At 38.8% G+C, this 8,739-nt stretch overlaps 1 pseudogene; it reads left to right on the plus strand.

Annotated features, from left to right (window-relative positions):
* The first annotated feature begins 5,077 nt into the window (after positions 1–5,077).
* LOC104158117 lies at positions 5,078–8,257 on the plus strand (annotated as a pseudogene).
* Positions 8,258–8,739: the final 482 nt, after the last annotated feature.

Raw genomic sequence — 8,739 nt, forward strand, 5'->3', positions numbered from 1 at the left:
GAACTGCAAATAACAGTGATACATACACCCACCAGAGGATAACTATACAAAATTACAACTTTTTGAGATCTTTTTGGAAAGTTATTTATGAATAAACCTAAGGGAATTAGTTACTTTTCTTGGTGGTTTAGGGGTATTGTGGGTTTTTTTGGGTTTTTTGGGGGTTTTTTTGGTTTTTTTTTTGTTTTTTTTTCATTTGTTTGGTTGATTGGTTTGGTTTCTTTGTTTGTTTTGGTTTTTTTTTTGTTTTTTTTTCATTTGTTTGGTTGATTGGTTTGGTTTCTTTGTTTGTTTTGGTTTTTTTTTTAAAAATCATTGTCTCAATTATAAAGTATAAGTGGTTATTTACTGCACGTATAAATTAGTTAACTTCTTTCTTCTTTCATTGCAGAAACATATTACTGTTCTATTTGTAAAGTGCAGCAAAAGCACAGTAAATTAAAGATGATATTTATAATTTGTATAAACTGTAGAGGAGGGTTTTAAATTTAAATACTTAATATAATGTGTGTACTCATTTTGATTCATTTAATCACTAAACACAATACGAGTAAAAAGAAGGAAGAACTGCATGTTAGAGGTACAGGAACCTATTGACTTTCAAGGTTATAGATTAAACTTGCATTATTTAAAAGATTCCTGTTACTTTTAATCAGATGGACCTAAATCAAATAATAAACAGTGGTATTTATCTCATATATATATAAATTATTTCTGCATACATTCATTCATATTCTTTGCCAATGTATTTTCCTTTTCTTTTCTTTACAGATATGAAAGATCAAGTTAGTCAAATCTATATAATCTTAAAATGTCCATCTGAGGTGTGGATAAATGAAATAAAGCAATCTAAAATAAATTAGGGATGACTTTTAGATGTGAGAACTTGTCTTCATAGATGATTTGATGAGGAATTCAGACTGGATCCAAACTTTTTTAACACCATCCTAAAAGATCAAAACACTTTCTTACCATAAAATATCATGCTAAATATGAATATGTCATCCAAAATAGTTTCTGTTGTGTTCTGTTTGGTTTTTTTCTCAATGTTACCTTTAGGCTACATAACTACTAAAATATAGTTATATCCAACTTGTAACTATTCTGATGAGCAAAATTTCAACCTCATAGGTAACACGTAAAAATATAAAACGCTAAAATGCTTTAAAAATAAACTTTTTTTGCTTGTTCCAAATCACTGACTCATGCAGTTTTAAGATATAAGGAGTATATATCAGGTATAAAGCCTCAATACATTTTTTGAGAACTGTTATGGAGGGCTATACTTGGAAAAATTAGGATACTGTATTTACACAATCAATTACTGAGTAATTTACTCTAAATTCTTCCCTCTTCTGCTTCTTAAAGCTCTCTAGAGGGGAAAACAGACATTATCTGAAGAGGATATAAAACTTGCGTTTGACCAAGACTTTAGTTTACAAAAACCTTTTAAAATAGTAATAATAAAAATCTAATTAAATCTCAGATTTCAAAGTTTGATTTGAATTAGGAAGAAAAAAAAACTTGAAACAATACACTTTCTAAGCCTAAATAGGTACTTTTATGAATGAACAATAGTTTTGAGGTTTATGATACAGACAAGATTTAACACAGGAGATTTTCCAACATACACTCTTATCTTGAAGGAGCAATGTTGCACAGCTCAGACCTCAGATAGACTGTGACAAGATTAAAAAAAAGGCAATAACTGAGCTTCTGAACATAGAACATTTTAATTAATACTATTACTTCTAAATTAATTATTAATATTTTGAGTTGTTCATATTAAAGCTGGAATTTAGAAGGATATAAATTCGTAATAGGTGAATCTTGCATTATATTTAATATGAACAAAAGAGCCTGTAATCCCTGTTGAGTGCTTTTTTTAAAATGAAGGTTCAGTAAAGAGGTGTTTGATGTTTTGGTGTCTTGTATGCCTAAATATTGGTGCCTCTATCAATGGTGCCTTGCACTTTTCTTCCTTTCTATTGTAAATTTTAATGTATAACTTGCTCTTTTGAAATGATTTGAAAGAAGCTTCATAACTTCTACATTATTAACAAAATATTTTTTTTCAACCAAAACAAAACCCACAGGTAAAACCCAAACCCATTTAGAAAGGAATGTAATAGTAAAATTATTCACTTGCTAGTAAAATCAACTGTAATATGTTACCTATTCATAATCTCTCCAAGTGAAATCCTAAACTAAATGAAGTAGTTTACATCAACTATACCATTTAGAAAACTGCTTCACAGCCTCAGTTTTCTGGCAGTTGAATATATATATTTTTTTTTTATTTATTTCCAGCCTAAATTTAAGTTTAGTTAGTTTGCTTTATTAGCTGAAATTAGCTGAAATAAATTTTTGTGTATGGGTATTTATTCTACTGGTATATTCAAAAAGAAATCCACTCACAGGTCCAATTTCGTTAAGACAAAAAGTCATCATAGCTATTCATATATTAAAAGATTAAGCAATATCCATTTCTAAATTCCTAATATCAAAGATATTATAGATGTTTTCTGAAACTCTTTTTCAGTTTTCACTACACAGCATACAACCTACAAAGGTTTTGTTTAATGTTACTTATTATTACGATGTACTTGCATTTTTTCCTTAAATAGTTTCTTTAGTTTGATTATTTATGTTAGTCCCTCTTGTTTTTTCTAGTATTTCTAACATGATTTTTTTTCTAAAGTCAGAAGACTGTATTGGCGTCTCATCCCGTTAATTTCTTTGCCTCTCTTAAGCATAATAATTTTCTGTGGTTTGTATCACAACTTACTATTACTAAAGAAAAATTTAATGTGCGAATAACTTCATTGTTGAAACCTTCTTGTGTTTATCTATTTTTTTCATAAATGCTGAAATGACCTCTGGGACTGCACCTATTCTTCTGTATATCTATGTCATGGATATTATTTTCTTTGGGGTAGCTGATTTTCCTGGTTGTATATAATTCAAAAATCTGAATGAAGCTACTGCCAACAAAATTTGGTCATGGTTAATGATGTGTAGTTGCATTCTGGATTTAATTAATTGAATTAGCATAATGACTTTTTTCGCACTTCACAGCTGCTTCTTCTTACTAAATAACCCCTTTCACCATCTCTAACACCCATTACATTTTGTCTTTGCAGCAAAAACAAAAAAAAATCATCAGTATAACTGAAGTTGATTAAAAAGTGTTTGCTAATGTAAATCATGCTTTCCTTCATCCTTTAAAAGGAAGAGACAGGTCAGGTTGATCCAAAGCCTTTTTGTTTACTGTGTTTGACCGATGCCAGATAACGCACAACTTAGAAAAGTCAGCAAATACATGTCTTCAGGTGGAAAATAACCTGAGCAATGTGTTGTTTCTCATGCTATAAGAAATGCTCTGCAAAGGAGAAGGCTTAAATCTCAACTCTAATGAACAGCTGGTGTAAACTGGCTAAGCAAGTACTGGAAAAAGTCTCTGGAGTACGTTTACCCATAAGGACTAACAAAGTGATGCATGGATATACATTTTGATGGAACTGGGATTTTAATTGGACAGTGTCTAGATTTAGATTAAATTATTGCTCTAAAAAAGATCACTTTTTTAGTGAACTCTGTGGAAGATTCATAGTGAATCCTGCTCTAAATTTAAAAAAACAAAACAAAACAAAACAAAACAAAAAACAAAACAAACAAACAAACAAACCCAAAACAAAACCACCTTTTAAAGATGCTTTTGTATACGGAGTTGTTTATTATATGTTTTAAATCTCATCGTAATCTACGATCTAATGTACAAAATCAGTGTGAATGGTATTGCTCTATGTAGAAGATTTTCAATCAGAATATTATTGCTAATTGCAACATACATCTGAACAGGGAGAGTTCCCTGAGCAACTGACCCCAGATCATGGCTTGGATGAGACAGCAAGGGGAGGAGCCTGCACCCAGCAGCGCAGGAGAATTAAACAGGCTAAAACAATCAGCCCAGCTGATTACAATGGAAAAGCATATATATTTCCCAAAGGGCAGGCACATGGCAGCATGGTGACCACCTGGCAAAAAGCAGAGTCCTCTACTTCTCCTGAGCTTCTAGTCCCTGGTAGAACCAGTGCAACCACACAAACAGAGCTCCTGTTCGAGCATCCGACCACTCAGGTTTCCAGCTGCGGGATGTGTGAAGGGATATTCCTACAGGTGGAAAGTGATTACAAGCAAGCCTGTAGGAGGTATGATCAGATTGATGGACTGCTCTGCTTGGTGGCCAAGTTGCAGGAGGAGGTGGGCAGACTGAGGAGTGTTCAAGTCTGAGAGGGAGATAGATCAATGGAGCTGTACTCTGCCATCCCTGGTGCATGCAAACCAACTCAGTGTGGCCACTACAGAGCCAGGTCCGGGATCTGTTTTGTGCCAGGAGGAAGGCAGCATCACAAATGATAAGGAAGGGCAGAAGAAGGTTACAGTATGGAGCAGTAAGCGAACCCCCTCCTTACCCTCTAAGGTACCCTTACAGAATAGGTGTGAGGCCCTGGGTATGGTGTACGAAACGCATAATGAGATAGAGGAGGAAACTTTGCATGCAGTCTTGCCAAGGTCAGAGAGACCAACCCCTCAGAACAAAACCTGCACTAAGACCTGAGTTGAGAAGAACCAGTAGAGAGTTATGATCATTGGAGATTCTCTCCTGTGCAGAATGGAAGCACCTGTTTGCAGACTGGACCCTCTTTTCAGGGAAGTTTGCTGCCTCTCTGGGGCCCAAATTAGGGACATCACCACAAGACTGAAGAGTCTAATACAACCTTCAGACTACTATCCGTTCTTGCTCTTTCACATGGGTGCTAATGACATCACAACAAAAAGTCTGAGATCAATCAAAAGATATTTCAGAGCCCTGAGAAGAATGCTTAAAAATTCAGGAGCACACGTAGTATTGTCCTCGGTCCTCCCAGTAATGGGGGGAGACTTTGGAAGAAACAGGTGAGCCCAGGATATCAATACCTGGCTCCAAGACTCGTGCCTCTGACAAAACTTTGGGTTTTTAATCCATGGAAGAGCCTTCAAAGCACAAAGGGCCTGACAGGATCCACCTGTCCCAATGGGGAAAACAAGTCTTTGGGCATCAACTGGCAGGATTGATCAAGAAAGCCTTAAACTACAATCGATGAGCGAAGAGGATACCAACAGTATTGTAGATGGTAGGCCAAAAGTTGGCATGGCATCGCCTGAAGGCGGCAGTGCCACTGGGAACATTTACACTGCTCCTGGGAGCATAGAGGGCTCAGGACTGTATCTGACATGCTTGTACACCAATGCGTGCAGTATGAGAAACAAACAAGATGAACTGGAAGTGTCAATCAGCTCCCAGAGCTATGATATCATTGGTATTAGCAAGACTTGGTGGAATGAGGCCCATGATTGGAGTGCTGGGATGAAGTTCTACGGGCTGTTCAGGAGGGATAGCCAGGGCAGGTAAGGTGGAGGTATCATGCTATATGTAAGGAAGAGGTTTGATTGTACAGATTTTACAGTTAGTGATGATGTGGTTGAGAGCCTCTGGGTGAGGATTAGGGGGATGGAAAACAAAGGAGATATTGTAGTGGATGTCTACTGTCGATCGCCCAGCCAGGACGTAAACACTGACGAGTTATCCTATAGGCAATAAGGAGAAATCTCTGGATCGGTAGTCTTTGTCTTTACGGGAGATTTTAACTTCCCAGACATCAACTGGTAATATCATACCGCTGTGACAAGCAGGTCTGGGAAATTCTTGAAGTTTATAGGAGATAACTTCTCGTCACAAGTACTCAGTAAGCCATTTAGGAAAGATGCCTTCCTAGACTTGCTGTTTGTGACTAGAGAAGGACTCGTGGGAGAAGTGATGGTAGGTGACTCTCTTGGCCTCAGTGATCATGAAATAATTGAGTTTAAATTTTTCAGGGTAATGAGAAAAAAGGACAGCAGAGTTGCTACCCAGTTGTCATGGTTTAACACCAGCTGGCAGTTAAGCACCACACAGCTGCTTGCTTACTCCATCCACAGTGGGTTGGGAGAGAGAATCAGAAGGGTTAAAGTGAGAAAACTCCTGGGTTCAGATAAAGACAACTTAATAGAGAAAGCAAAAGCTGCGCACACAAGCAAAGCAAAACAAGGTATTCATTCACTACTTCCCGTTGGCAGGCAGGTGTTCAGCCATCTCTGGGAAAGCAGGGCTGCATCATGTGTAACGGTTACTTGGGAAGACAAATGCCATAACTATGAACGTCCTCCCATTCCTTCTTCTTTCCCCAGCTTTATATTGCTGAGCATGACGTCATAAGGTATGGAATATCCCTTTGGTCAGTTGGGGTCAGCTGTCCTGCCTGTATCCCCTCCCAACTCCTTGTGCATCCCCAGCCTCCTTGCTGGTGGGATGGGGTGAGAAACAGAAAAATCCTTGACTCTGTGTAAGCCCTGCTCAGCAGTAAGGAAAACATCCCTGTGTTGTGAACACTGTTTTGGTCACAAATCTAAAACATAGCCCCATACCAGCTACTATGAAGAAAATTAAATCTATCCCAGTCAAAACAAGCACACCTGGAATTCAGGAGAGCAAACTTTAAGCTATTCAGGGAGCTATTTAGCAGAGTACCCTGGGAATCTGCTTTTGAGGACTTAGGAGTCCACAAGTGCTGGTCAGTTTTTAAGAACCACCTTTTAAAAGCATAAGAGCGGGCAATTCAGCTGTGTCATAATTCAAGCAAGCAAGGCAGAAGACCAGCATGGCTGAACAGGGAAATCCTCGTGGAGCTTGAGAGGAGAAAGATACTGTATAATCTCTGGAAGTAAGGTCAGGCTTTGCAGGAAGGTTACAGAACTCTAGTTCATATATGCAAGGAGAAGACACGAAAGGCCAAAGCTCAATTAGAGTTGCAACTGGCCAGTGTTGTGTCATGTAACAAGAAGGGCTTTTTAAACCATCTTAATAGCATGAAGAGGTCTAAAGAACATTTTGGACTGATACTTGTTGAAGATGATCATCTGACCAAAAGGGATGAAGAAAAAGCAGAAGCATTCAATTGCCTTTTTGCCTCAGTCTTTAATGATACTGGTAGACCTTGGGCTGCCCATTTCTCTGAGTCGGAGAACCACAAATGTGGAAACAGTGACTTTCTTTTTGTGGACACTGAAATTGTAAGGGACCAACCGTATCAACTGAATGTTCACAAATCCACGGGGCCTGACGGGATTTATCCCAGAGTACTGAAGGAGCTAGAGGATGTTATGGCAGGATACCTTTCGATCATCTGCCAAAGGTCTTGGGAGTCTGGGGGGGTCCCTGATGATTGGAAGCTAACCAGTGTTATTCCAATCTACAAAAAAGGGTGTGAGGGGAGACCTAGGGAACTACAGACCTGTGAGTACAACCTCAGTTCCAGGAAAAGTTATGGAGAATATTATACTGAGTACCATTGAAAGGCATTTAAAGAATAATGCAATCATCAGGCACAGTCGACATGGGTTCACAAAGGGAAAGTCCTGTTTAACTAATTTGTTATCCTTCTATGATAAGTCACCTGCCTAGTGGATGAAAGGAAGGCAGTGGATGTAGTTTTTCTGGATTTTACTGAGGCTTTTGATACTATCCCTCACAGCATCCTTCTGGACAAGTTGTCCGGCTGTGGGATAAACAGGTTCACGGTGCAATAGGTGAAGAACTGGCTGAAGGGCAGATCTCAAAGGTTTATAGTGAATGGGGCTACATGTGCATGGCAACCAGTCACCAGTGGTGTTCCTCAGGGTTCAATTCTAGGGCCAGTTCTGTTCAATATATTTATCAACTATCTTGATGCAGGAGTTGAATGCATCATTCATCAAATTTTCTGATGATACCAAACTGAGAGGTGCTGTTGACTCTCTTGAGGGACATGGTGCCTTGCAGAGGGACCTAGATAGATTGGAACATTGGCAACAATTACTGGAATGAAATTTAACAAGTCCAAATGCCAGATTCTGCACTTGGGACAGAGTAATGCCAGGCACAAGTATGAACTGGGAGAGGAGTGGCTGGGGATCAGCCCTGGAGAAAAGGATCTGGGGGTGCTGGTTGACAGTAGACTCAATGAGTCGGCAGTGAGCCCTGACAGCTAAGAGCAAAAACCACCTCCTAGGCTGCATCAAACACAGCATAATCAGCTGGTCAAGAGAGGTGATTATCCCACTGTATTCAGCTTTGTTCTGGCCTCACCTTGAGTACTATGTGCACCTCTGGGTTCCACAAATTATGAAGGATGTTCAGGTACTCAAATGCATCCAGAGGAGGGCAACAAAGCTGGTGAAAGGGCTGGAAGGCATGTCCTATGAGGAGCAGCTAAGGACTTTGGGTTTGTCTAGTTTGGAGAAAAGGAGGCTGAGGGTCAACCTCATTGCTCTCTACAGCTTCCTGAGGAGGGGAAGTGGAGAGGGAGGTGCTGTTCTCTTCTCTCTGGGATCCAGTGACAAGATTCATGGGAATGATTCAGAGTTGCATCATACTGGACTTGAGGAAGCATTTCTTTACCGAGAAGGTGGTCAAACACTGGAATAAGCTTCCTAGGGAGGTGGTTGATGCCCCATACCTGGCAGTGTTTAAGAGGCGTTTGGACAATGCCCTTAAAGATATGCTTTAAATTTTGATCATCCCTGAATTTGTCAGGCAGTTGGACTAGATAATCATTGTACGTCCCTTCCAACTGAAATATTCTATTCTATTCTAATATTGATTCATCTGTTAGGGGAAAT

The sequence above is a fragment of the Cariama cristata genome, unplaced genomic scaffold (genome assembly GCF_000690535.1).
Source record: "Cariama cristata isolate BGI_N322 unplaced genomic scaffold, ASM69053v1 scaffold9132, whole genome shotgun sequence".
Taxonomy (NCBI): domain Eukaryota; kingdom Metazoa; phylum Chordata; class Aves; order Cariamiformes; family Cariamidae; genus Cariama; species Cariama cristata.